Consider the following 26,604-nt stretch of genomic DNA (forward strand, 5'->3'; position numbering starts at 1 on the left):
AGGTTGGCAGGCGCTGGGACCGAGCAGCGGGAGCGCACCCCGCTGCAGGGATTCGAACCGCCGACCTTTCGATCGGCAAGTCCTAGGCGCTGAGGCTTTAACCCACAGCGCCACCTGCGTCCCCTATTTTTCTTACAGAGCTATAATTTCTAGAGTTCCCTGGGAAGAGGATTGACTGTTAAACTTCTCTGAGAATTGTAGCTCTGTGAGGGGAATAGGGGCTTTCCTAACAACTGTCAGCACCCTTAGCTTAACTGTCAGCACCTCACAGAGCTACAGTTCCCAGGATTCTTTGGAGGAAGCCATGACTGTTTAAAGTGGTATGATACGGCTTTAAGTGCAGATGGGGCCTTTATCTGTCACAATATCTTAAAGCAGCTTCGATGTCAAGTCTACCATGTAAACATGCTGCTAGTTAAAAAATGTACAGTCTGCTATCCTTCCAAGTGTAGCACACTGCTAAGCATCCCCTGTTGGGAATGTGCTACTTTGTTTGCCCTTGGAACAAAAGCAACATTATGGTAAACACCACTAGGGTGGGAAAATAATTAGATGGTTTTCTCAGAAGTGCTTTTTTATTTGGCACAGATTTCAAAATATATCACAATTGCTGATTTTATTAATCTTCAGTAAGACTGGGAAGTCCAATTCCCCATTTCTCATTTCATTTAAAAAGAAAAAAGAAAAGAGGACTGACTTAACCAAAGGAGTCTGTTAAGAAGATAGAAGGGTTGGGAAGAGAAGCAAGTGCTCTTTGGCGAATATACCTATTATTACCAGTGGGAGCGGGGAAACTATGTTGGGACTAGCGTCAGCACCTGTCTGATTTGGAGACTGGAAAGGCACTGCCAACTTTCAGATGCAAGCCTTGTGGGATGTGATACATAAGCAGCAGTCAAATACAACATTCCTTGTTTTCCCAGAGTGGACATGCAAGGGGATGTTTGGTCCAGCCAGTCGGAACTTCCTGTTTCCTCCTGGGCTGGGACATACTTCCTTTGCATGTGACTAGAGGTGGGTGTGACCTTAGCTGTGCAGGTAACAAAAGCACAAGGCATGCAGCACTCTCTCTCTCTCTCTCTCTCTGACTTCCTCCATCGAAGGAGCTACAGCTTTTTAGCTAGAGATGCTCTATTGGCTTTCAGCCAACAGAGGACACTGAGATTATTCCCATATGGGATTGTTATTTTGTAACAAAGTCTGCCTTCAGGGATCCAACTGTGAACTGCTGATGTTGTGAGTAAACTTCTTTTATATACTTTAAATAAGATTGTTGTGTTAATTCTTTTAAGAGGGATAGAAAGGGGACTTACCAGGAACATACAATTCCATACTAAAGTGAGAGGCTTAAACAAGCCTGCAACCAGCTACCCGCTGTGCGTAAAAGAGGAATGCACTCTGCTAAGGAAAGGGACTTGCTAACGCAAGTCAGGAAGGATATTCATAAACAATATATCCTCTCCTGCCTCCATGAACATCCCCACAAGCCTTTGGCACAACCACAATGCACCTCAAACACCCTGCTTTGGGCCCTATTGGAGGGAGGCACCTGGAACCATGACATAAAAACCTAAGAAAAGCCTGCTGGATCAATTAAATGCCACATCTAGTCCAGCATCCTGTTCTCACAGTGGCCAACCAGTTGCATGTGGGTGTAATAAACAAAAATCTGCCCTTCTTCCCTTATGGGGTATCCAAGAGCCCGTATGGAGTCCTTAAGTGGGTTCCCTATCAGTAGGAGAACCTGCAAAAAGGGCCCAAGGACAAGGCCCTTCCTGTAGCTTCTAGGAACTGGCCCTAGAAGCATTACTGCCCCGACTGCCTACTACAGCCTCTGTACTTAGATGGTGTCAGATGAGATAGTGATGGAACTGAGAATAAGAAGTGATTCAACTCTACAGTCCTAGTTCAGGACACAACAAACTTTGCAAAATGTGGGGATCTCAGAGGCTCTGGTGTTGATTCAACTTTATAAAACTATAAATAAGATAAGAGCAGAAAGATTAAGTGGCACAGAGGGAGAAAAACTATCACTTCCACTGAGATTTTAATCTATCAAGATCCATTATAGTGAAACTATGTACTTAATGATTTTGAGGACTTGTCTATGAAATCAATTATGTTCACATAGTAAGGCCTCCAGCTCCAGTACGGGTGAGGTAATATATTATGGGGTGCAGGTGGCCGTGGGTGTGTACACATACAGTATATGTGAGTGTTGGGAGGAGCACAGAGAGAAGAAACGCCATGTTGCACCTGTAACACCAAAACCTTTAAAGCATACAAGGCAGGAAACTTGGGACATATATTATTGCATATACACCAGAAACAGCTGAAAATACTAAATACAGAACAGACACAGCTCATTTTCACAATGGAGAGCTTTAGACCAGAATTCCTCCTTTGCAGCAAACTGCATTCACCTTCTGTTTTATTTTTCTTGCTCTCACAGGAAAGAGAGCCAATTTAGGTTATGTGTTACTTGTCATGGATGTTCAAAATTTTGGGCTATGTCATCCTGAAAGGTTGTTCCAGCAAGCAAGTCAGATTTAAACCTAACCCAAGGCGAAGAATAGGCAATGCATTAGATAATGGGATATTTCTGCTACTGCCTACATTTTATAAACACAGAGTCCCTCTGTTCACATAAAAGTTTAGCATATCTGCCTTCAGGAACCAGGATTGTGCCTGCCATGAGACAGAACACCTCAGGCAGCAGATTTTGGACTTCTGTTGTTTGGACTTTTATTCTTTTTTTGCCTCATGCAGAAAAATATTTTGTATCATCCCTGTCAAATAGCAGGTTTGGAACATGAGTGCTATAAAGTCTGACTGCAAATTACAGCTTGTCCAACCATAGAAGTGACTTTCCATCCTATGGCCCTTTTTAGAAATGTAATCAAAAATACCTTATTTCTTCTTGATCAACAGATTTGTACCTCGTCTTTCCATCTAATAGATACCCAAGGCACCTAAGGATATCAATAAGAAAAAAATATATTTAAACAATAAAAATAATTATAAACATTGACCATAGGTAGGAGCCCACCCCTCACTTTATTGTTTCAGATGCCTGCTGAACACATTTATTTCAGCAAGCCTACTGAAATAGCGGGTGGCGCTATGGGTCAAACCACAGAGCCTAGGGCTTGCCGATCAGAAGGTCAGCGGTTTGAATCCCCGCAACGGGGTGAGCTCCCATTGCTCAGTCCCTGCTCCTGCCAACCTAGCAGTTTAAAAGCACAAAGTGCAAGTAGATAAATAGGTACCGCTCCAGCGGGAAGGTAAATGGCCTTTCCATGCTCTGCTCTGGTTCACCAGAAGCAGATTAGTCATGCTGGCCACATGACCCGGAAGCTGTATGCCGGCTCCCTCGGCTAGTAAAGCAAGATGAGCGCCGCAACCCCAGAGTCGACTGAACCTAATGCTCAGGGGTCCCTTTACCTTTATCTACCCAGACATATAATTTAGTTACCTAGATACATTTTAAAAGCTTTACTTATTTTATCTGTGTTTTCATTATTATTATTTTATGTATATTTTAGAGTTATTTTATGTGGATTTTAGCTGTATTTTATCTGACGGTTGGTTTTTTTACTATACACACTGCTTAGAGAGCTTTTTGATTAAGCAGTTTATAAATCTTTCCCAATAAATAAACCAAGCCAATTAAAGACTAAGTGCAGACAGAATGGTAGACAAAACTTAAGTTTTAAAAAACCCAACAACTGTTCAGGTAAATTAAACATCAGCTGGAAGGAACAGAGAAATTCTAGAACAGAAGGGTAAGGCAAAACATAATTTTCTGAGGGTAATGCTTCATCATATCCATCTATCTATCCACTCGCCCATCTATTTAACAGCAATGTTTGACTGTAGTTTTAAATAAAATAAAAAGTAATAAATAAATAAATAAATCCCTGAACCGATTCCTCAGTTTCTAAAACACATGAGGCCAGTTTTAAATGAGAGCATGAAATGAATGGGGAGCCTGTTGAGAATGACAGTGTACCAGCTGCCGCTGCAGAAATATTGATAGGAAAAATGTGTGAGGCGAGAAAATAATAAGAGCTTCTGTAAGCCTTGAGCATACTTTTCGCCTCTGAGACTGGTTTGTTTAACCCTATGAACTGATGCTCAGTCTCTGTCACAGTGCATCAACCTCTCCCTGTTGGAAGAAGAAAATTAGCTTGTGGCATGCTTGCTGGTTATTATTTTCCTCTCTGGTACTCCAGCCTGTGTCAGGGCATCTACTGCCTGAGAATAATATCTGCTGGGCTCCAGAGCACAATTAACTGTTTACTAAGTACCCTGCAGTTTGGGGCACTGACCAAACAGGCAACTTAAGAAGGTGAAGAAGAGCCCTTTGGGACATCAGAACAAAGGTCCAACAACATCTTATTTTCTAAAGTGGCTGGCCCTCTGGTGCTCTCTGCAAAGCACACAACCAGTGCATGAAGGCAATAGCCCTCGCCAGCTGTTGGCTTTCAGCAACTCTTCTTACAGTGGTACCTCGGGTTAATAACTTAATTCGTTCTGGAGGCCCATTCTTAACCTGAAACTGTTCTTAACCTGAAGCACCACTTTAGCTAATGGGGCCTCCTGCTGCCACCGCAATTTCTGTTCTCATCCTGAAGCAAAATTCTTAACCTGAGGTACTATTTTTGGGTTAGTCGAGTCTGTAACCTGAAGCGTATGTAACCTGAAGCATATGTAACCCGAGGTACCACTGTACTCTTAATGTCTTCATCAGCATCCAATGTTGGTGCATAATGCTTAGAATAGTAGCCTGCTGGTTTTTTTGCGAGTTTTATTCAAAGGGATGAAATCCACTCATTAATGCTGATAGGGACATCTGACAAGAGCTTCACAAGATCATTTTTGACAGCAAAGCCTACTCCATATATTCAACGTTCTTGTTCAGGTAGACCTTTCCAGAAGAATGTGTAGCCTCCTTTTTCTTCTTTCAGTTGTCCCTCTCCTGCTCTTTGAGTTTCCTGAAGCAATGAAATATTGATGTTAAAATGTCGCAACTAACTTGCAATGATGGCAGTCCTGCGTTTGGGACGCTCACTCACTGGATCATCACCTTGTCATGGTGAGTGGGCTTGCACATTCCTATGACCCTTGTGAGCAAAGCTGTCAGGAGTCTCGTACTCCCAGCAGGGTCACCCAAGGTGGTAAGGTCAAAGGGGAGGACCTAGAAAAAGAATGATTCAATAAGTCCTCAACGGCAGAGCAGGCAGAAGATATCAAGTGGTATGTTACAATGGATGTGAAGGCTGCAGCAGATTAGAGTCTACCGGTCATCATGATATTCATGCCAGCCTTACTGCAAAGACTATGCTTTGGTCAGTGTGCACTGATCTACACACATAAAACAAATTCACACACAGGCGTCTTCCAATGAGCATTATTACTTGGCCTCATCCCACTCAGCTAACATGAATAATTCTGAACTCCTCTGAAATCCATAGAAGACAGTGGCCATCATCACAACATGTGGCAGTGAGCTTTGTAAATTCATTATATTGTAAGCCATCCTGGGACATGCTGGAAAAGGGCAGAGAATAAATTTGATGATGATCCATCTTGTGAATAAAAACTTCCTTTTGTCTTTCCTCTCCAACCAATTGAATTAAGTGACCCCCAAGTTCTGGCACTACAACAGAGATTGGGGGGGGGGGGGCGGAATCTGTCTGCATACACACCAGGCATCATTCAAAATGCTTGTTGACACTGCTAAAGAATTCCAAACAATTAGGAAAGACTTTCCATCCATTTCAGAAACCATGCTGATTTTTCAACAAGACAAGTGCTTCAGCTTTTAATAATTCTACCTTAAAGACACTTTCTATCAATTTCTTCAGGACATAACACTTGCTACTTCACGAGTCTCTCACAAGGAGGCTGCTTTTAGTGATAATTTGCATATTTCTGTTTCATGATAGTAATTCACATTTGGCTTCTAATAAGAACTCTAGGGTGGGGATTTAATTTTACGTTTATCAGTAACAAAAACCACAACTTGCGTTGTTCTTGCGATGCGTTCTCTGAAAGAATAATGATTCCCGCAACCATTTTAATTGATCCTCATAAAAGTGTGGCCTAACAGTGGATTTTGGAGTTTACATTTAACAGTATTTGATATTTTACTTGTAACTCATTGAGTAGCACCCAACTAACTTGTTCTATTAGTCCAAGGCATTTCACTTTTACAAGTGTGCCCTGCAGACCCCCCCCCCCCCCAAATCTGCTCTGGAGGCTTGGGAGCGAGAAACCCAGAACAGGTTTAGGAGACACACGAAGGGAGATGGGAGAAGTTCTGCTGTGCAAACAGAAATCATTGCAATGGTGGAATTAGTACTGTGATGGATGTAGCCTGTTATCTTAAAAGATAAAATGGTGCAGAATGTTTAGCATTTGATTCTTTGACATTTTAATAGTGTGTTTCTCCAATACAGGTCTTTGATACTCACTGACAGGAATCTCTTTTAAATGATGTGCTGAGTGAACTTACCACAGCATCACAGAGAGGACACACACACACACACACCTCTATATCTATCTATCTATCTATCTATCTATCTATCTATCTATCTATCTATCTATCTATCATCTATCTATCTATCTATCATCTATCTATCTATCTATCATCTATCTATCTATCTATCATCTATCTATCATCTATCTATCATCTATCCATCTATCCATCTATCTATTTATCTATCTATCTATCATCTATCTATCTATCTATATCTATCTATCTATATCTATCTATCTCTATAATCTCTATCTCTATCTCTATCATCTAGATAGAGATAGAAATAGATATAGCTATAGATGATATAGATATATATGAATGATTTTCAGTTTTATACATTTCAATAATTTTGCAATCATTTTAACATTTTGAAACTTGACTTCCTCCCCCCCCCCCCCCACGGCTAAAATATTATATGCACAGAAATGGAAAGCAGAGAAGATTCTAACGAAGGAGGAGTGGTTTTTAAAACTAATGGACTATGAGAAAATGGCAAAGCTGACAGCAACCTTGATGAACGTTTTATAGAAGAATTGAGGCTTCTTCTTTTTTTGGACTACTACAATCAAATGAAATCATGGGCAGGATTCGAGATAGAAGCAGCGGAAGAAAAACAATAAAGTAATAGTATCAGAGGGATTTCTCTAACAGAGTTTGAAATATAATGCAGTCGAAAAGCATTTGAACAAAAACACGGTGGGAGTGGGAAGTCAATACATGAAACAATGTTATTACAGTATTTAATCTGAAGTCAATTTGGAAAAATTTGGACAATCTATAAAAATTATATTATAAAAAGAGGGGCTGATTTAAGAATTTTATACCCCAAGTATAAATGTTCTATTTCAATAGTGTGTAGGAAAAAATGATGTATTTCAGATAGTGCAACTCTTTTTCTCCATGTTGCACAGGAAGTCTTTAAGAACCTGAACTTGAATCTTTTATCTGACTGCGTCACTCTAGAAACTAAGCCAATAGGTAGTTTTCCATAAGGGCTCAAGTGACTACAGGTGCGACTTTCAGATTACTCTTCATGTCAATACTCTTTTATTTCCCAATTATCGTCATTATCTTGTTTGTAGTGCTGCCCATTAAGACTTGGAAAATAAAATTGGTAACATTGATGGGGGGGGAGGAATAAGCTCTTATAAAAAAGACAATGTCCATATGACATTCGGGGGGGGGGGGGGAGAGAATCCCCAAGAGGTGCCAACAGCATCACAGCAAGGAAAAGACACCACACACAAAGGCCCAGACACACACACACAAACAAACAAAGGCACCAACACACTCCTTCCCAACTCAGGTTTCCTGGGACACATTTCTCAAAACAGAATAAAGTCACTGTCTGTTGAGTCACTTTGCCTGCATGGCTGAAAGCAGAAATAGAAGCTACAGTAAACATCTATCAAAAAGAGTTTAATTAAAACATTAAGCATCATGCCACAGAGAAATCTCCTTTTCCGGCAATAAAACCTCTTCTCCGAGTTAATTATTTAATGTAAAGTATTTGCTTCCCTCTGTCTGTATATGAGAGATTAACATATTAATGCAAATGTAATTATGTTGCAAAAATTCCTTTTTAATTTGCACTGTATTTCAGCATGTGAGGTTTCCTTGAAAACTGGTTGTCCTCCTTTCTTTTTTTGTAATCTCCAAACATAGAAGGGCATATCATGTTTATGATTGTTGCTGTAACTGGCTACAAAACAAACAAACAAGCACAATTCTTTGTCTTTCTTTTGCTTGCTGGTGTTTTCTGGAACTCCAGAGTTCGATGTGGATTTGTTGGAGGACGTTTGTGCAGAATTTGGAGAGAGATTGGATGCAGGGTTTTCCCCCTTGCGTGCTACCTGGCCGGGCTACTTGGGTCTCCTTCCAAGAAACTTTAAGGTGGTCCAAAATTCAATAAAAATATATATTCCACAGAATGGTAGAAAATCTAGAAATTCACTGTTCATGGCTTGTCCCTGCCATGTTCTCAAGCACAACTCTCTCTTCCACCTCATGTTACCATGCACAGAATGGCTCAGAGCCTTCTGCCTTCACTATTTCAACATTCCTAGGAATCCCAATAGTGTGTCTGATTCCAAGAGGAAACATGTGGCAAGGGAAAATGGATATTAGCTAAATTGTCACTATCATGTATCAAATACTGTACACTTAAGGTTGGTGGATATGAGAAGTAGCTGGAGTGAAGGGCATCGGCAGAGGCAGAGGAGTGGGGGGGGAGCGCACTGCCCCCGGCAGCATGATCCCCAGGGTGCCATCGCTGTGGTGCACCACGCCCATGTGGGCAGTGCACCACACCCCAGGACACGCGCCAGCCCCACCCCCGCCTGCTCTCCGCCCCCGGTGCCAGAGCATGAAGCTTCACCACAGGTGAAGGGTTAAATATTTTGGATTATTTTAATGTTTTTGTTTTTCAAAAAACAACACAGGATATTTTGTGAGTGTGTATATGGGGTCTAATGGGGGGAAATGGTTTCACAGGTCTTTAAGGCACATAGGGGAATACACAAGGAACATGGATTCAACAAAAATGGCCGCATCCCTCATTTTGCAAGCAAAATGCAAAAAGCGCCCCTCAGAGAGGCAAACTCTGAATGCAACCCTTTGTACTTCAGAGGTGGCACTATTCCTACATTGATTGTTTTCAGAGTTCTAGCCAGTAGGTATGTGGACATTTTGACGGGTGTGTGTGTGACACCCTAACTACAAAACTCTCTGCATTGGGAAATGTGGTTGGCTCCCTGTTTCCATGCTATTAGGATTTACTCATTTATTTATTTCATAAAATTTATGTCACTTGATTGTAGGAGAAACCTTAAAAGTGTTTGTTTTTTTTAAAAAAGGATATAACAATAAAATTCTAACTTAAATATTTACAGCTACATTTCAAAACATATAGGAAGTCAAAACCCCAATAGAATATACTAAAGCAAATTAAAGCTCATAGAAACTTTCTAAACATCTGAGTAGGTTTTCTTAAATAAGAATGTCTTCAGCAGGTGCCAAAGTAGTAATAGCAGCAGTAATAGTTGTAGCAGTGTACATTAATTTATGAATCACCTTTCAAAAGCTGATTTACAAACATATCATAAACATACCCCCAGCTAAGAATAGTTTTAAAGGCACTGCAAACCACAACTGAATCGAAGTTCTAAGCAAACACCTAAGGCAGATACTTCTCTAACCAGCAAGAAAAGCATCTCAAAACAAAAATGCCTTCACTTTTTACCTGCCATTATTTTAGCTGGTGTGTTGCTGGACCTCAGTTACAAAGAGCCCAGGGGAAGAGGTTTTTCTCACATTTTCAATGTTGGTATATGGTTGGTATTGCCTTACTTGTCTGGAATCAGTATAGCAAGGAACTTGATCAAAATTGGCTCTAAGGCTTTCTGGGCAGGGGCTGAAAACTCTTGCAATTGATGAGTTGACCCTTGGGTGGCCTATGGGTATGCACATGTGTAGTATTTTCGGAAAGAATTATTGCATATATTAATATCGTGCAGTTTGACGCCACTGGGTGCATGAAAAACGAGCCCTTTTGGCATTGTCCAAACCCATTAGTTATTATTCAAACTTTCACTTGCAGAACTTTCCTCAAAAACACAACAAAAGCAACAAAGATACATTTTTTAAAATCCACACGTCTTGTGTGCCCCCTGCACAGGCTCAGCATCTTAGAGCTAAAATAACCTAATAATCAGGGATGGAAGACAGGAGTGCCTGGCGTGCTCTGGTCCATGGGTCATGAAGAGTCGGATCCGACTAAACAACAACAAATCAGAGATGAGAACAGTAGCTCCCTCTCACACAGGCTTCATCAGCCTGCATTACCAGCAGAGCTTTATTTATTTGATTTTCTTACTCAAATGAGTTTGTTTGTTTGTTTGTTTGTTTGGGGGGGAGCCACCACCCTTCCAAGGTGGAGAGTTTGCAGTTCAGTAGCCTCATCACATGATCAAAGGTTACATTCAGTTTAGAGAACAATCAACAGTTTATTATCAGTCTGCAAAAAGCTCAGAGAGAACTCGTCTTGTTTTTCTAAAGCTTAAATGGAATCTTCCAGTTAAGCCCCTTTTCACCAATACACAGGCATTCCTATTTCAGTGTGAATTAAACCAATTATACTTAAGAGTTTGGTGTAGTTCTCCCATTGTCTGAGACAGTATACCCTAGGATGACAGTGATTTCGATTACCTTTCCAAGTTAAGCACTTTATTGCTACAATTCTCAAATGGGCTTTTTTTAAAAGAGTACCAATTGTGATTCAGAAAGTTTTTGATATAAACCTATCTCAAGCCAAATTCAGGAAATAAAATACTTTTCATCTAAATGTTACTCTGCTATCCACTCTACACTTAAGGCCCCCTTAATGAATCCTCTAAAAAGATTTATATTTATGTGAATACCTGGGGGTAGGGAACCCTCTTCTTCTGAATTCAGAATTAAAATGGTACTATTATATAAAAATAAAAAAATCCTTAGGCTTCCAAGCTGTGCTTTGTGTGCAAATAGACTTGAGTTAAGGTTCAATTTCAGAAGAAAAGATGGCACAATATTTGCCACAAAAAGAATAAAATACTTTTTTATATAGAGGTAGTTTGGGGAAAATTTCTAATGAATCCTATCCAACCATAAAATCATGTAGAAAATGAATCCTATCTGACAATGAAATAAAACTGAAACAAATTATAAGACTCCTATATTCGGAGAACAAATTAATTTCATGTTTGGAATACTAATTGTACACTCTATGGCCTATAACTATTTATTGTGCCTGCTTAGACTGTCACCAAAGATGGTTCTAAAAAAATATAATGAGCAACTTGTTCCTGTCTATAACACGAAAGGAGAACAGAGCAGAGGCTCATGGGATGTTAGAGAAACATAATGTGTACCATATAATTCACTCTCACTGGACATTGCATGTTGCCAGAGTTTTGAAAGTTGTTCCAGTTGTCCTATGAGGCATGAACTTAGAGGAAAATGAATTTTAATGGAAGTGATAATAGGCCTGTTGTGAATTTAATTTGACACTTTTTTTGGTACAGTTCACTGGAAGAGCAGCAATAGCAAAATGGAGAGAGAGGGGCGTTCTATGACACTGTACCCTAACTTTCCTAGAAATGTTCGAACCTAGTCTTTTGGAAAATTAACTTATATGATGTAAGATCAACTCTTGCTCGGTATAGCTTCAATATGCATTCTCAAAAGCTGCCTGGATGGGTGCTAGATAAAGAGAGATCAAATTCAAAGGCAAAAACACATAGAGAAAAGTATGCTTGCTGCTACAGAAAGCTTGCAAGCACAATAATACTTAAGTTGTGTTTAAGCAGATGTTTATATGAATTAGTTGACGGAAACCCCTCCATCACTTTGGGTGAGTTCCAATGCAGCCTGGGTAGGTATCTACTCAAATAGCAAGGCTTTTCCTTCATATCCTCCTTTCTATAGCCTACTACCACCCCTGCATTCGTGCACCTCAAATATCTGTGCTGGAGAGGGATCTCCTGAGCAGATTTTGGAAGCAGGGGTATCAAAGAAAAAAGTGGAAATACTGTTGTGCAAATGGATTTCTATCATACAAGAGGGTGAACATTGTTGGATGTCATCTTTTGACAACAGAACTGTACTCTTTTCATGGTCAGAAAATAATTCCTTTCTAATCTGTGCTTAAAAGCAGAGGTAGCCAATGCAATGAACTCCAGGTGTTGGTCAACTCCAAACTTCAGCCAATCTGGCCAATGGTCAGGGTTGATGGAAATATTTAGAAGACATTACGTTGGCTACCTTTGATCAAAAGGAATAGGTTTAGAGAAAGTCAAAGAGAAGGACCCTCATTCCTGTCCTCTGACTGCTGCTGGCACTGATGCCAGTGGAGGCTACCATCTTTTTTATGAGGGCCTCCATATTTTTTTTACAATAGTTCTTCTGAATATGCTATGTCCTGATGCTCATTTCAAAGGCACTGCGAGGGGCTGTGGCATCCTGAAAGGATGATAATTTGCATTTCTTCTTCCACAAGTGGCAGAGGAGCAATCCATTAAAGACAGCATACACATGGCCTTCTTTGCCACTAGTTCATCATCAGTTTATTTACATGGTTTTCCATGGTAGAAGCATGCTCAAAGCATGAGGGTTAAGGTAATCCCTTTCCAGGGACAATAAAACTTAGCCTGACCCCTCAACATCTTAAACACTTTGAGGGGGTAATGAGAACGTAGCTGAAAATAGCCCTAGAGTTGCCTCCTTTCAACTTCAACTTCCTGCAAAACCCTTTTCTTAGGTCCTGTGGCCCCTCACATCCTACTTGTGCCTGGACTCATTTCTTATCCCTTCACAGTCCATAGTTAAACTAAGGGATTCACTACCACAACATATGGTAATGGCTACCAAGTTAGATGGCTTTAAGGGACTTAGAGAATCCATGCAGGATCAGGCTGCCATTTCATAGAATCATAAAATTGTAGAGTTGGAATAGACCAAAAGGGTCATATTGTCCAACCCCCTGCAATGTAGGAATCTCTTGCTCAATGTGGGGCTCAAACCCATGACCCTCATATTAAGAGTCTCGTGCTCTGTTGACTAAGCTATCTGATTGCTAGGGAATAGCTGGAAGGTGCTATTGCTTCCATGTTGAACTTAAGGGCTTCTCAAAGACATCTGGTTGTCTACTGTGTGAAAGGGGATGCTGAAATAGATAGGCATTGAGTCTGATCCAGTGGGGTTCTTTATTTGTTGGCTGTGAGTCCTGAAAGACCTGCTCCATGCTTTGCTCAACTGTTCGACCTGGCCTGGGAGAGCAGGGCTCTGACTGATACCAGCTACAATGTATGTATGTATGTATGTATGTATGTATGTATGTATGTATCTTGCATTGTTGTCTCATTAAGAGATCAAGCTGCAGGGGCAAACTAAGGTATGAAAAAGGCCGCTTCTCCCGTTGAGCCACAGGTGAGAGCAGGGTTCACTGTATGTGAACAAACTACCCTAGAAGTAGCATGTCTCTCAAAACACCCCATACACCATAAAATAGAATTGTAGAGTTGGAAGGCAACCTGAGAATCATCAAGTCCTACACCCTGAAATGCAAGAATATACAACTTTCCCATACACGGATTGAACCTGTAACCTTGGCATTATCAGCACCACCCTGAACTATCCATGTGCAGACTGTACAAAAATTGGACTTACCTGTTTGCTATCCCTTATTTGATGAGTAATCAGTAGTTCTTCTAGGTTATGTAGCACAATTCCATTTTCCTATGGCTCATTAGGATTGCCAAAGACTGATTGCCTTCAATCAATCAATATTTGCACTGAGTTATGTAAATTTGGTGCAGAAGACCTGTTTTCTTCTCCTCAGTAGTCTTAAATGCATCCTAGTACGTACAGTATTTTGCAGAGCAATGTAAGGCTGCATGGGGTTTTCTTAATAAGTGTTGATAGGAAGTAATGAACCTTCACAGGCAGGCATTCACCATAAGTTTGTGGTATCAGCAAGCCATTTAACGCAGCCACTTAAAATTCATCCATTTGCATTCTGGCTGACACTCAGGTTGCCTTTTTTAAAAAAAGAAGCAGCAATGTTACATACATTAGTTAAGCAGCCAGACATCATGTGAGTGTTTTTGTATATTAGTCGTGTGTTTATTTCAATCAGCTTACATAGCAAGTATAACGAGGACAGGATGTTTCGTGTCTGCTTATTCAATCTGCATCTGTTGTCATAGATGCACTGAGCCAATTGAAATCTCAGCCAAGAGATAATACAGGAGATGAGAATGGGGAGCGTTCTAATTATGATATTTCATGCCAACCCATCCTACCCCTGAGCTGAACCGCACTCTCTGCTCTCGGCTGGCTGAATGAGAGATCTCTAAGTTTGCAAACAATTTCGTTTTTTAAAAAGACATCGTGGATCCAGATGCTGCTGTGTTATTTAAGGTTCAAAACTGCATGCACGGAATGCCTGAAATTAAATTTCAGTCTGCTAGTAATGAGACAACTGGTACTGCATAGGATGCATCTGAAATGCAGCCACTGACTTCCTGTCTAAGGGACAGCTGAAAGTGCGGGGGGGGGAGTCAATTGCAAGGGAAGGAGAGAGAGCCACCCTGATATGAGGAGCACCAGCAGGATCAGAACAAGGAAATATCTAGTCCTATACTTTTTGCAGTGGCCAGGATGAAGCACTTAACCTCCCCCATGTGCAACTTGCCCTCCACAACTAGGAATTGATGAACACGACAATTTTTGTTTCTCTCCGTTCCTCATTTTTTGCCGAGCTTAAATTAAGTTCTCCACATTTCCACATCAGTTTGTGTGTGTGTGTGTGTTCTGAAAATTCATCAGCATCTTAATGCAAATTTCTCATAATGTTTGTTTGCAATTTTGCCTAATATATAAATTCCCCCCACCCAAAAGCAGTTTTCCCTACTATAATGCATTTTGGTCTATTATTTGCACTAAACAATGCATTTATATGCATGCTGCTAATGCCCACTATACAAGTAGATGCACAACCTGCTGGTGTCTACACATTTTTGCATGCATTATTCGGCTGGAAAACTCTGCAGTTTAAGCCTGGTAAGTGAGAATTTCAAAGGATCACTGGTTCTGGTTTGTATCTTGTTTTGAAACGTGCAAATTAGTTAAGTTTGCCTTTCCATGCAAACTGAATTGAATTGCTCCCCCGGCCACAGCTTCTTCGGTCTACTGTTTTTCTTCAGCAGCTCTCTCAGAGTGGGACTGAAGAGAAAAATGTTAGATAGAATGTTGCAAAGGAAAAAAAAACCCAGCACCTCCCTGCTCCAGCCTCTTACTCATGCTATACCATGGGTAGGCAGACTAAGGCCCGGGGGCCGGATCCGGCCAAATCGCCTTCTAAATCCAGTCTACAAATAATAATAATAATAATACCCCACCCATCTGTCTGGGTTTCCCCAGTGACTCTGGGTGGCTTACAGCACATACAAAATTGTAAAACATTAGACATTAAAAAAAATTCCAATACAGGGTTGCCTTCAGATGTCTTCTAAAAGTCAGATAGTTGTTTATTTTCTTGACATTTGATGGGAGGGCATTCCACAGGGCGGGCACCACTACCAAGAAGGCGCTCTGCCTGGTTCCCTGTAACCGCCAGAAGGCACTCAGCGCTGGACCTCAGGCTGAACAATGGGGGTGAAGATGCTCCTTCAGTTATACTGGACCGAGGCCGTTTAGGGCTTTAAAGGTCAGCACCAACACTTTGAATTGTGCTCGGAAATGAACTGGGAGCCAATGTAGGTCTTTCAAGACCGGTGTTATGTGGTCTCGGCGGCTGCCCCCAGTCACCAGTCTAGCTGCCACATTCTGGATTAGTTGTATTTTCTGGGTCACCTTCAAAGGCATCCCAATGTAAAGCGCATTGCAGTAGTCCAAGCGAAAGATAACCAGAGCATGCACCACTCTGGCGAGACAGTCCAGAGATGGAGCTGATAAACAGCTGCCCTGGACACAGAATTGACCTGTGCGAAATGACTCCCAGGCTGTGCACCTGGTTCTTCAGGGTCCACAGTTGCCCCATTTAGGACCAGGGAGTCCCCCAAACCTGCCTGTTCCCTGTCCCCCAAAACAGTACATCTGTCTTGTCAGTAAGATGCAGTGGGTGGGTTTTTGGAGAAGACCTTGGTTGTGGGGGTGGAATGTTCTTCCCAGCAGTGGCGTAGCATGAGTTGTCAGCACCCGGGGCAAGGCAAGTAATTTGCGCTCCCTAACCCGTGGATTTGCGCCCCCTAACCCTAACCCCCAGATGTTGCGCCCGGTGTGGCCGGCCCCCCCTGCACCCCCCACACTATGCCACTGCTTCCCAGAGAGTTTACCTGACCTCTATTTGGAGGGGGGAGTTCCTTTCAATGCCAAGCAAAAAGACCCCAGGTTTTTAAAGCTATATTAATATTTTGAGATATTTAATATTTGCAATTCTCCTTAAATTTACAGTGTTATAGATCTATGGTACACTGTATTGTATTCTATTTATACTGGAGGCTGCCCAGTGAATGTTATTGCTATAATTGTGGCTGCCCCCATTCTGTGGCATAGCATTCCTGTAGAGATATGACAGGAGGCCTCTATCTGCACATTCTGGAAATAACTGAAGGCATTTTTAAAACAAAAAAAATTCCTTCCAGTAGCACCTTAAAGACCAACTAAGTCAGTTCTTGGTATGAGCTTTCGTGTGTATGCACACTTCTTCAGATACTTCAGAAGTGTGTATGCGCTTCTTTCAGTGTGCATGCACACGAAAGCTCATACCAAGAACTGACTTAGTTGGTCTTTAAGGTGCTACTGGAAGGAATTTTTTTTTGTTTTGACTATGGCAGACCAACACGGCTACCTATCTGTAACTGAAGGCATTCTTGTTCCAACTGTCTCTCCCAACTGGAGAAAAGGGCCTTTACTTGTTAGGGTTTTACTTTAAAATGTATTTGTTGTTTTTGTGTTTTTAATAGGTTTTCATTATCTTATATGTGAAATGCCTTGAGGTGGTGATTTAGAAAATGATCAATAAGTCATTGATTAAAAGAATCAAAATCAAAATACAAAGACTAATATTGGGTGGCATATGAAGTTGGTCCAAATCGTCATCGGTAGGGATGGGCCTGGCCTCTGTTCCTTCATCTCTAAACAGAAAGAAGCAGCACCTTCCCTAGTGAGGAGATAAATACATTACTTCCAAGGTTCATTTGTTTTTAAAGTGCTTTTGGTTTGTGTGTATGTGTGATTTCTTCATGAAGAAAATTAGTTGTGATGGGAAAGTCTTTCATTTTGGAGCTCAAATTGACTGTCTGCCGATGGGAAAAGGAGAGTCTGAGGACTGCTGGATAGAAACCAGATTGCTCAGCTTGACACATGAACCCTGCTGATAATGCTAATATTGTACTGCGCTGCTAATAATAATTCCTCCGTAGTGCAGTCTGGCAGGGGGTCTGTGCCTTCAGAACAGGATGATGGGATAAGTTCTTTGCCTTCCTACCAGCACACAGTTCTGAGGAATCGTAGTTTGGCATTTAATGATAACTCTAAAGCTCTGTGTAGCATTAAATTTTTTCTTTTTAGTCTCTCTTTTTTCTTTTACAGTAAGCCTGGCATCTTGGATGCTCATTTATATTCTAAGCATCACTCATTCACCTTGCCCAGTAACTTAATCCATATGTCTATTACCTCCTTGCAATCTGTTCTTCTCCCGTTTACTCCTAAATTGTGTATTATTACATTAAGGGGGTCGCATGTGTTTTTTACTCCTACATTGGCACAAGTAATGGATCTTCACCAGCTGCACCAGTCCCTCCCCGTCTCACTGTTGCACAAACACTTTGATCATGGTACCTCCTATATCCCTTGCCTCTTACAGGAATAATGCCCCTACACATCCACAAACACACCCACACATATCCAGCCCAAAAAGCTTAGCAAAGGGATGCAGTTGATAGATTGGGCACCGTATCGAGGTGTACATAGTCTTGGAGGCTGCTGCTGGAAGAACAATCTCCTTTCCTCCCCACAACATCATTTTCCTGTTTCAAAAGCTTTGCTCATACCCTGCAAGGCTTTTGATCAATCTAAAGGCAGTGTGTTTTATGAATGAAATGTGAAGGAAGGCTTGAAGCTCAGTGGCAGATGGCCGCAATGGACCATGCCATTTTCTCAACAGATTTAATCACTGCTTCAGAAAAATATATATAAAACCAAACAGGGCTGCTCTTTAGAACAGCATCTGCATTCACATCCTTTCTCTCTCTCTTCATTTTAAATTGAAACTTTCCTCTTAACACTGGTTAGAATTGCCAAGTTGAGACCCTGACAGGGTGCTTGTAGCGTAAGGTGGGGAATTCATTAGTAGGTACAACTTCTCCTGCCAGTACTTTACTTTTGATAATACCGTATTTTTCACTCTATAAGATGCACCAGACCATAAGATGCACCTAGTTTTTGGAAGAGGAAAACACGAAAAAAAATGTTCTGAATCCCAGAAGCCAGGACAGCAAGCGGGATTGCTGTGCAGTGATCCCGCTGGCTGTCCTGGCTTATGGGATAGCCGCGTGCAGCCTCTCCTGGGCAAGGGGAGCCATCATCCACTGCCCAGGAGAGGCTGCATGCGGCTAAGGCTCCCCCAAGAGCCGCACTCCTTTTAAAGAGCACACAGAGTGTGTGAGGCTCTTGGGGGCCTTTCCCACAAGGACACACTCCACATGGCTCTTTAAAGGGAACTCTGAGCAGAGCCTCCCACCTGCATTTGCTCTATAACAGTGTTTCCCAACCTTGTGCCTCCAGATGTTTTTGGCCTACAACTCCCATCATCCCTGACCACTGGTCTTGCTAGCTAGGGATGATGGGAGTTGTAGGCCAAAAACATCTGGAGGCACAAGGTTGGGAAACACTGCTCTATAAGACTCACACACATTTCCCCTTACTTTTTAGGAGGGGGAAAGTGCGTCTTATAGAGCAAAAACATATGATACATTCTTCACCTGGTGAAATAAACCTGCTTATGCTATTGTTCAATAGGACCACATTCTCAAGGTCTAACTTGAATCCACAACTGGATTTCACATTCAAAGAAAATGCTGCTTTAAATGTCCATTTTAATGAATTTAGAGGAAAACAAAGCAGAGTTTAAACACAATGTGCACCGTTTCTCAGGAGAGGAGTTCCACACACCTATACTTACTCCAGCTGGATGGCAGATAGGCCCAGGATTTGCCATCTCCCAGGCCTGTAGTGATCCCATTGGCTTAGCAGCAGGATTTCCCCAATTTTCATCCAGGATCCAGATGTGTATGGAGGCCAGAGGCCACTAGGGTGCATTTCCACTTACAGGGCCAAGAAGCACTTCTTGATTCCACCCACCCATGCCCAAAGTGAAGATGATGTCCACAGGTAAGGTTGTGAGAAGGTATGGTTGCATTGCCAACCAGGCCAGGTCCTTCAGGCAGGAAACACTACTGGGGCATGACAACAGTGTGCCTTCTCATAGCACTGCTTGGGCAAGATACATAGCTGGCTTAGATCAAAGTCCAGCACTGTGATCCTGCAGGGGCCAACCAGATGCCCACCTGCCATACTTTCATAAGAAGAGCCTGTTAGATCAGGCCAATGGCCCATGTAGTCCAGCATCCTGTTCTCACTGTGGCCAACAATCAGAGATCAGGAAAGCTAAAGATGAAGATGATCTTCTGGAGGAAGGACTTTAAGTATACTTCTACGCTGAGCCTCCCCCCATTACTTAGCACATCTGCTCCAAATACGGATGGATGAATTTATCTATTTCCAATCCCTGACACTTTTGTTTGTGTTCACCATTAATTGAGCAACAGTATACAGGTGGCGCTGTGGGTTAAAGCCTCAGCGCCTAGGACTTGCCGATTGAAAGGTCGGCGGTTCGAATCCCTGCAGCGGGGTGCGCTCCCGCTGCTCGGTCCCAGCGCCTGCCAACCTAGCAGTTCGAAAGCACCTCCGGGTGCAAGTAGATAAATAGGGACCGCTTACCAGCGGGAAGGTAAACGGCGTTTCCGTGTGCGGCTCTGGCTCGCCAGATGCAGCTTTGTCACGCTGGCCACGTGACCCGGAAGTGTCTCCGGACAGCGCTGGCCCCTGGCCTCTTAAGTGAGATGGGCGCACAACCCCAGAGTCTGTCAAGACTGGCCCGTACGGGCAGGGGTACCTTTACCTTTACCTTTATAAGGAGGATATTGACAAGCTGGAATGTGTGCAGAGAACAGCGACAAGGATCAAGAGACCAAGCCTGATGACAAACAGTTCAGGGAGTTCAGTATGTTTAGTTTTACATATACAGTGGTACCTCGGGTTACATACGCTTCAGGTTACAGCCTCCGCTAGCCCAGAAATAGTACTTTGGGTTAAGAACTTTGCTTCAGGATGAGAACAGAAATCGTGCTCCAGCGGCGTGGCAGCAGCAGCAGCAGCAGGCCCCATTAGCTAAAGTGGTGCTTCAGGTTAAGAACAGTTTCAGGTTAAGAACGTACCTCCGGAACGAATTAAGTACTTAACCCGAGGTACCACTGTAAACAAACTGTAAAAATTAGTAAGCAGTACAATGGGCTGCACAATGTAACATGAAGGCCACATTCACACCATACATTTAAAGCACTATGCAACTTTAAACAAAGGAGCTGTTTTTACACCTCTGGTGTAAGTTTGTTAGGAGTGCTGAGAGTTGTTAGGAGAGACCTGCTTCACTCTCAGAGCTATAATCCCCTGAGCAGATTATCAATCAATCAATCAATCAATCAATCAATCAATCAATCCCTCTTCCCAAAGAACTCTGGAAATTGTAGTTCTATGGGTGGAAACAGTGCAGTGAAAGCACCTGCCAGATGTCAACAGGCAGGGAGTATAGGTGCTGCCACATTAAATGATCAGTTTCTTACAAATGCAAAGGGAACATTATGTGTCTGTCAATGACTGGGTAGAGGAGGAATGGTGGAGACCACCTCCCCAGCCTGACCCTTCCAGAGAAGAAGGAGACGGTTCAGAATTGCAACAGGGGGTTGAGGGAGGTCACAGCTCTGAGGGAGATGAGGGGGAAAGCTGGGAAATAATGAGAGGAGGAGGAGGAGGAAGAAGAAGCAGCACAAGGGGAGAGACAGCTGAATGACTCAGTGTCTTTAGAAAGCACTTCCAGAACCCGGTGGGCATTGAAAATAGGAGAGCAAAGAGCTCAAAGGCAAAGGACACTTTCCAGCACCCGTAATGATGACTCATGAGGAAGTGGGAGGGGGTGGAGATTTACTTGGAGCAACACCATTATTCCAAGAGGCCACATTCCCAAGCCTCTTTCTGTGAATACTGAAGAAAAGCAGATGGTAAGTACTTTTCCTTGTCTCGTCCGTTCCTGGCATCCTGCCAGGTTGGTTCCGCTGCTGCACGACAGTGGCATCTGTAATGGCGGTTGGGTGAGGGTATATGATGTAAGGTGATCTTGCATGTAGGAGAATATATCTGAGAATAGTCCCACTGCTTCCCACAATGACCCATTGATTGTTTGACAATGTAGGTACCACATGGACCACAGATTGGCAGTGAGGTACCTGGAGTGGTTAGAGTTGTACATCCTTGATACATATCCTTTCCTCCTCTCTCCCACCTTCTCTTCCCTTGAAGCAAATGATGGTAAGATTTCGGAATGGACTAAAAATAAATGTGAGTAAGCATTAAACCTTAAACCAGTCTGTAGAAAGCCCTTTCTAAATGGATTCTGTTGGGACCGATAGTGTATTTACCATTATTTTCTAATCTTTGTCTTTTTGCTTTTTTATACTTTTACATTGTGTTCTGAGTGACAGTTGCATACCATTACAGCTTTTGCTCTTCAAGGGTTGCCTGTTCCTGCTGCTTATTTATAACCTAAGGTCTCTGTCATCTCTTTCTCATGTCAGGGAGTGTTGTATTGTGGTGGAGCTGAGCCAAGAATTGTTATTGTTGCAACAATGTGTTATGAGTGCACAGCACTATTCATCCGAGGCACTCAGCATGCATTATAGAAGTGCTTGTGTTCCATGCTTTTAAATACCAAAATGGAAGAGGGTTCCTGAAACACCGGTCTCATCGGTTTTCTAAACTCTATTTTAATGTGACCATTAGAGTTCTTGCTACCATTAATTAGCATCTTTCATACACTCTGTTACTTCTTGCATCCTCATCTATGATGTGTAAAGGAAAAGGGCTGAAGTAAATTGTGAAAGCAGAATTCTGGTCAAATATTAGCCCCATTCAATCCAAAATTTGCATATAACCAGGAAGTTGTATGAAGTTATGCATGTGCAACTTGTACTTATGTTGACTTGGTGTGCATGATCCCAAACGCTGCAAAATCCCGCTTCTCCTCCATGTGTTGACTATATCTGTACTTGGTTGTGAGTTGGCTATGAGAACACTGGTTGCGTGTCAAGGTCCCCCAAGCCACCCCTAAATAATTCACAATTCACACATAATTTTTGTTTAAGGTTTTTGGCATAATTTTGGCCACAACTTTATTAAAATACATAAATGTGAGTGGTTGCTTAGGAATTGGTTATGACTATCTGTCCCCACGGCCAGGGACAGAACTGACTTCCGGATTCCAGCGAAAGCCAGTGAGGGAAAACAATATTGGGAGGAGCATGGAGCCAGGCACCAGACCCTCATCCCCCCCACATGCTCCTGGGGGTTGCACAGCCCTAAGCCCCATTCAGGGGTACGGACGAAAGAATGGCAAGCCCCTGGATTCCTTTAACAGAATTCCCTTGCAACAGCAGCATTGGAGGGGCAGGCACTTACCCCTCCACCAACCAATTTTTTAACCAATGCCTAACCACAACCTTACAAGTTGTGACGATTTGCTAGGCAAAACCAAATGGCACCAGCCAATCAGCCAAATAGACAAAATTCCTACTAGGCCCCTGCCCCAAAAGCAGACAACAGGCATAGCAAGGTCAACGCAATAGCCCCAGATAAGGGAGGGTGATCCGATTCACGCAACAAAAGAGCTCAGTCAGTGCCGTGTGACTTGATTTTATAACCTTTGGTCCTCCCCCCTAAACGGCAACACCAAAATTTGCCCAGTAACCCTACTGCCCAATCACTGTGGGTGGTCATTCATACTAACCCGCCCAGCAACAGAGGGGTGGCCTGTCAGACCCCACCGCAACACATGCTTTCTGTGAAGGAGAACACGCTATGCCAAACCAAAATCTGCCATCCTTTCAGTAGCGTTTTCTGTTAGATCAGAAATTCTGCTGGATAAGAATATAAGAAGAGCCTGCTGAATCAACCTACCGGCCTATCTAGCCCAGCATCCTGTTCTCACATCAGCCAACCAAATGCTTATGGGAAACCTACAAGGAGGACCTGAGCATTGTAGCACTCTCCCTGCCTGAAGTTTCCAGCAGTGTGTCCATCAGAGTTAGTATCCACTGAAAGCCTTATTCTCCATGAATCTGTTTATTTTTTTATTTTTTAAAAGCCATTGGAATGCTGCCTTAACCCAATTAGAGACTGTGCACTCTTGTGTACAGTGCCTGCCCCTCCATTCTTGTTTTACTGATTAGGGGTGAACTGGCCATGGTTTTTATGGACTTATAACTTGCACCCCAGATTTCCAGTTTTTGCTGAAAGTGAAACACCACATGGATGGAGGGGAGAAATGAAACACAGTAGTACCTCGGGTTACAAACACTTTGCGTTACAGACACCGCTAACCCAGAAATAGTACCTCGGGTTAAGAACTTTGCTTCAGGATGAGAATAAGTAGAGAGAGTGTCATTGCATTCAGATCCTGCTTGAGGGCTGCCCATAGTCATCTAGTTGGCTACCTTGATAACATAAGAACCAGAGACACAAAACAGGAATGTTGTTAGTGTACGATCCACTCCTCTGCACTACAGCCTCCTTAGTCGAGCTGGAGGAGGTGGTCTGCAGAGTAAGCAAATTCACAGATGGCAAAAATGGGGAACAATTTCCTTTAGTTTCCAGAGGAGGATTGAAATTCTTCAACTGTGGATCTGGCAAAGGCTCCTGGCTGAAACCTCATAGAGCTGCTGCCAGTCATTAGGCAATGTAGATGGGCCAATGGTCTGATTAATCACCCTCTTATGTTCTTATGGTTCTAACCACTTTTCTGAATCTCCATCTCTTTCACACATTAATCCTCAAGTAGAAACAATTCCAAAAACAAAGTGAGTTTGGTATCTCCTCTCAACTCTTCACTTCTTTCATGGTTGACTTGTTAAACAGATGCTGTTTATGTGCATCAGAAGCCTGGGTCTTATTTATTTCAAGGCAACAAATGGCAGAAGCTGTTGTATTTTTTCTCTCCTCCACAAATGTGCTAGAGCTTCCCTTTCACACCTAGGGTTCCTGTCACTGTATCCAGATGTTTTTGGAACCTGACCCACAACAGCCCAAGCCAGTATCTGGAGAGCCACAGGTTAGACTTTTTGAGATACATAAAAGTAGCCAAAGGGGACTGTTTTATTAATTTATTTAAAGTATTTTTATCCTGTTTTCTGCACCAGAGTTTAAGGTGGCTAACAACAATATTAAAACCTTGATACAAAGCCTCCCTGTGTGGTGCAAACTTCAAAGGATACCAATGTGCATACTGGTTTGAGAAGGGTGAGTTAGGTGGTTTCTGATTAAAATGCAAGCAAAATCAAATTCCTCTCCCCATTGCAAGTTGTTGTGTTGAGTATTTAGAAGTTACATTATTGTACGGCTTTTATGCATTGTTTTTGTCTTGTTTTATTTTTTCATAAACCACTTTGTGATTTATCAAAGAGGTTAACTACCTCATGGAAATCTTTAGTAAAAGGCAAAATATTTATATGATCTGAGGTGAAACCAGAGTAAATAAAAACAACAACAACAAACCAAAGGGCATCAAGAAGGAGAGCCCATCCACCTGTACCTCTCTTGCACCAATCACTTAAAGAATCATCCCAAACCATGTACATCCAGCAGCTATTCATTCTGCCTAGTAGTGGTGTCAGCTCTCTGGACTCATTACAAAGAAAAAAGCAACAAATTTTTTTAAAGGGGAGACAAAAACCGGCAGTTCAATCTAGTTTTGTTGATGATGATCATCATCAACAACAATAATTTTATTATTTATACCCCTCCCATCTGGCAGCATATCCTCAGCCACAGCAAATATAAAAGCATAATATAATGTCAAACATTAAAAGCTTCCTGATACAGGGCCAGGGGCGCCGACTTATAAAAAATATTGGGGGGGCCCATACCGGGGTCCTCGCCACAAGATCCTGGCTGCGGGGTGCAATTCGGGAGGGCTCGGCTGGCCGGGCCCAGGCCCGCGGGGCTCCTCCGCGCTCCCCTCCCCCGGCCGGGCGGCGCCTGCAAAGGCTGCGGGTTCCGCTGCACCTCCGTCTCTCTTTCCACTGGTAGCGAGAGCGGATGGGAGGAGGCCACCCGGGAGCCGGAACCGGGCACCAAATAAGGAGAGCGGGGCAGGCCTGGATCCTGGCCTTGTTTGGCGCTTCCCCTCGGCCGGCGGCCCAGCCAAACCCGCGGCGGCGGCGAGGCGATGCCCGCGCAGGGGGGCGCCCACCCCTCGGCCCCCGCCCGGCGCTGCCCCCCCAGCACCTGCCCGCTCCTCCCAAGGGGCCTCCTCTCCCTCCCGCCTCTTCGCAGCAGTAATATAATTTTCTTAAATTATTGGGGGGCAGAGCTCCCCCAAACGAATTTTTGAGGGGGCTCGGGCCCCCTCAGGCCCCATGGAGTCGGCGCCTATGTACAGGGCTGCCTTCAGATGTCTTCTAAAAGCTGTATAGTTCTTTATCTTGTTGACATCATCTGATGGGAGGGCGTTCCACAGGGAGCCCACCACGGTCGAGAAGGCCCTCCTGGGGAAAAAAAAGTTTAAACAATATGGTGAAAAGTCATTAAAGAAAGCGCAATGCATTCCTCTCTTGGGAAGGAGCTCCAGAGCCTGGGCAGAGGCACTGAGAAAGCAATTTCACTGTTCCCAAGCAGAAGTATTTCAGCAGGTATGAGACACACAAGAGTGAATCCCATCAGATGTCGAGGAAATAAACTTTTAAAAGACATCTGAAGGCAGCCCTGTTTAGGAAAGTTTTTAATGTTTTATTGTGCTTTTAATATTCTGTTGGGAGCCACCCAGAGTGGCTGGGGAAACCCAGCCAGATGGGTGGGGTATAAATAATATTATAATATTATTATTATTATTATTATTATTATTATTATTATTATTATTATTATATCAGATTTCAGTTGGCGTGAAGGTTGTTTAGTAAAAGGTTGTCCTTCACTTATCATAAGTGGTATTCAACTAAGTGTTACTCAGTACACTAACTGAAATTAATGGATGGGACTTAGCCATGTTCATTAACTGTAATATGTTTCCACTGAGTGAAACTTATCTGAATACCAACCCCTGGACGTAAATAGTGCTGGGCTTTAATGTTCATCATCAGTACTCTGAATTGGACTCAGAATCGTACAGTTGTTTCAAGATGGCAATTACATAGTCA

The 26,604-nt window shown here is 42.7% G+C and overlaps 1 long non-coding RNA gene across 1 annotated transcript in view; it reads left to right on the plus strand.

Moving 5' to 3' along the window:
• The first annotated feature begins 1,613 nt into the window (after nt 1-1,613).
• The window catches only part of LOC310841689, a 540,183-nt gene continuing 515,192 nt past the window's right edge, over nt 1,614-26,604 (plus strand). The window contains exon 1 of the long non-coding RNA XR_014562694.1: nt 1,614-1,641. This is a non-coding gene — a long non-coding RNA (uncharacterized lncRNA). The remainder of the gene's footprint in view (nt 1,642-26,604) is intronic.

The sequence above is a fragment of the Podarcis gaigeae genome (assembly GCF_964106915.1).
Source record: "Podarcis gaigeae genome assembly, chromosome: 3".
Taxonomy (NCBI): Eukaryota; Metazoa; Chordata; class Lepidosauria; order Squamata; family Lacertidae; genus Podarcis; species Podarcis gaigeae.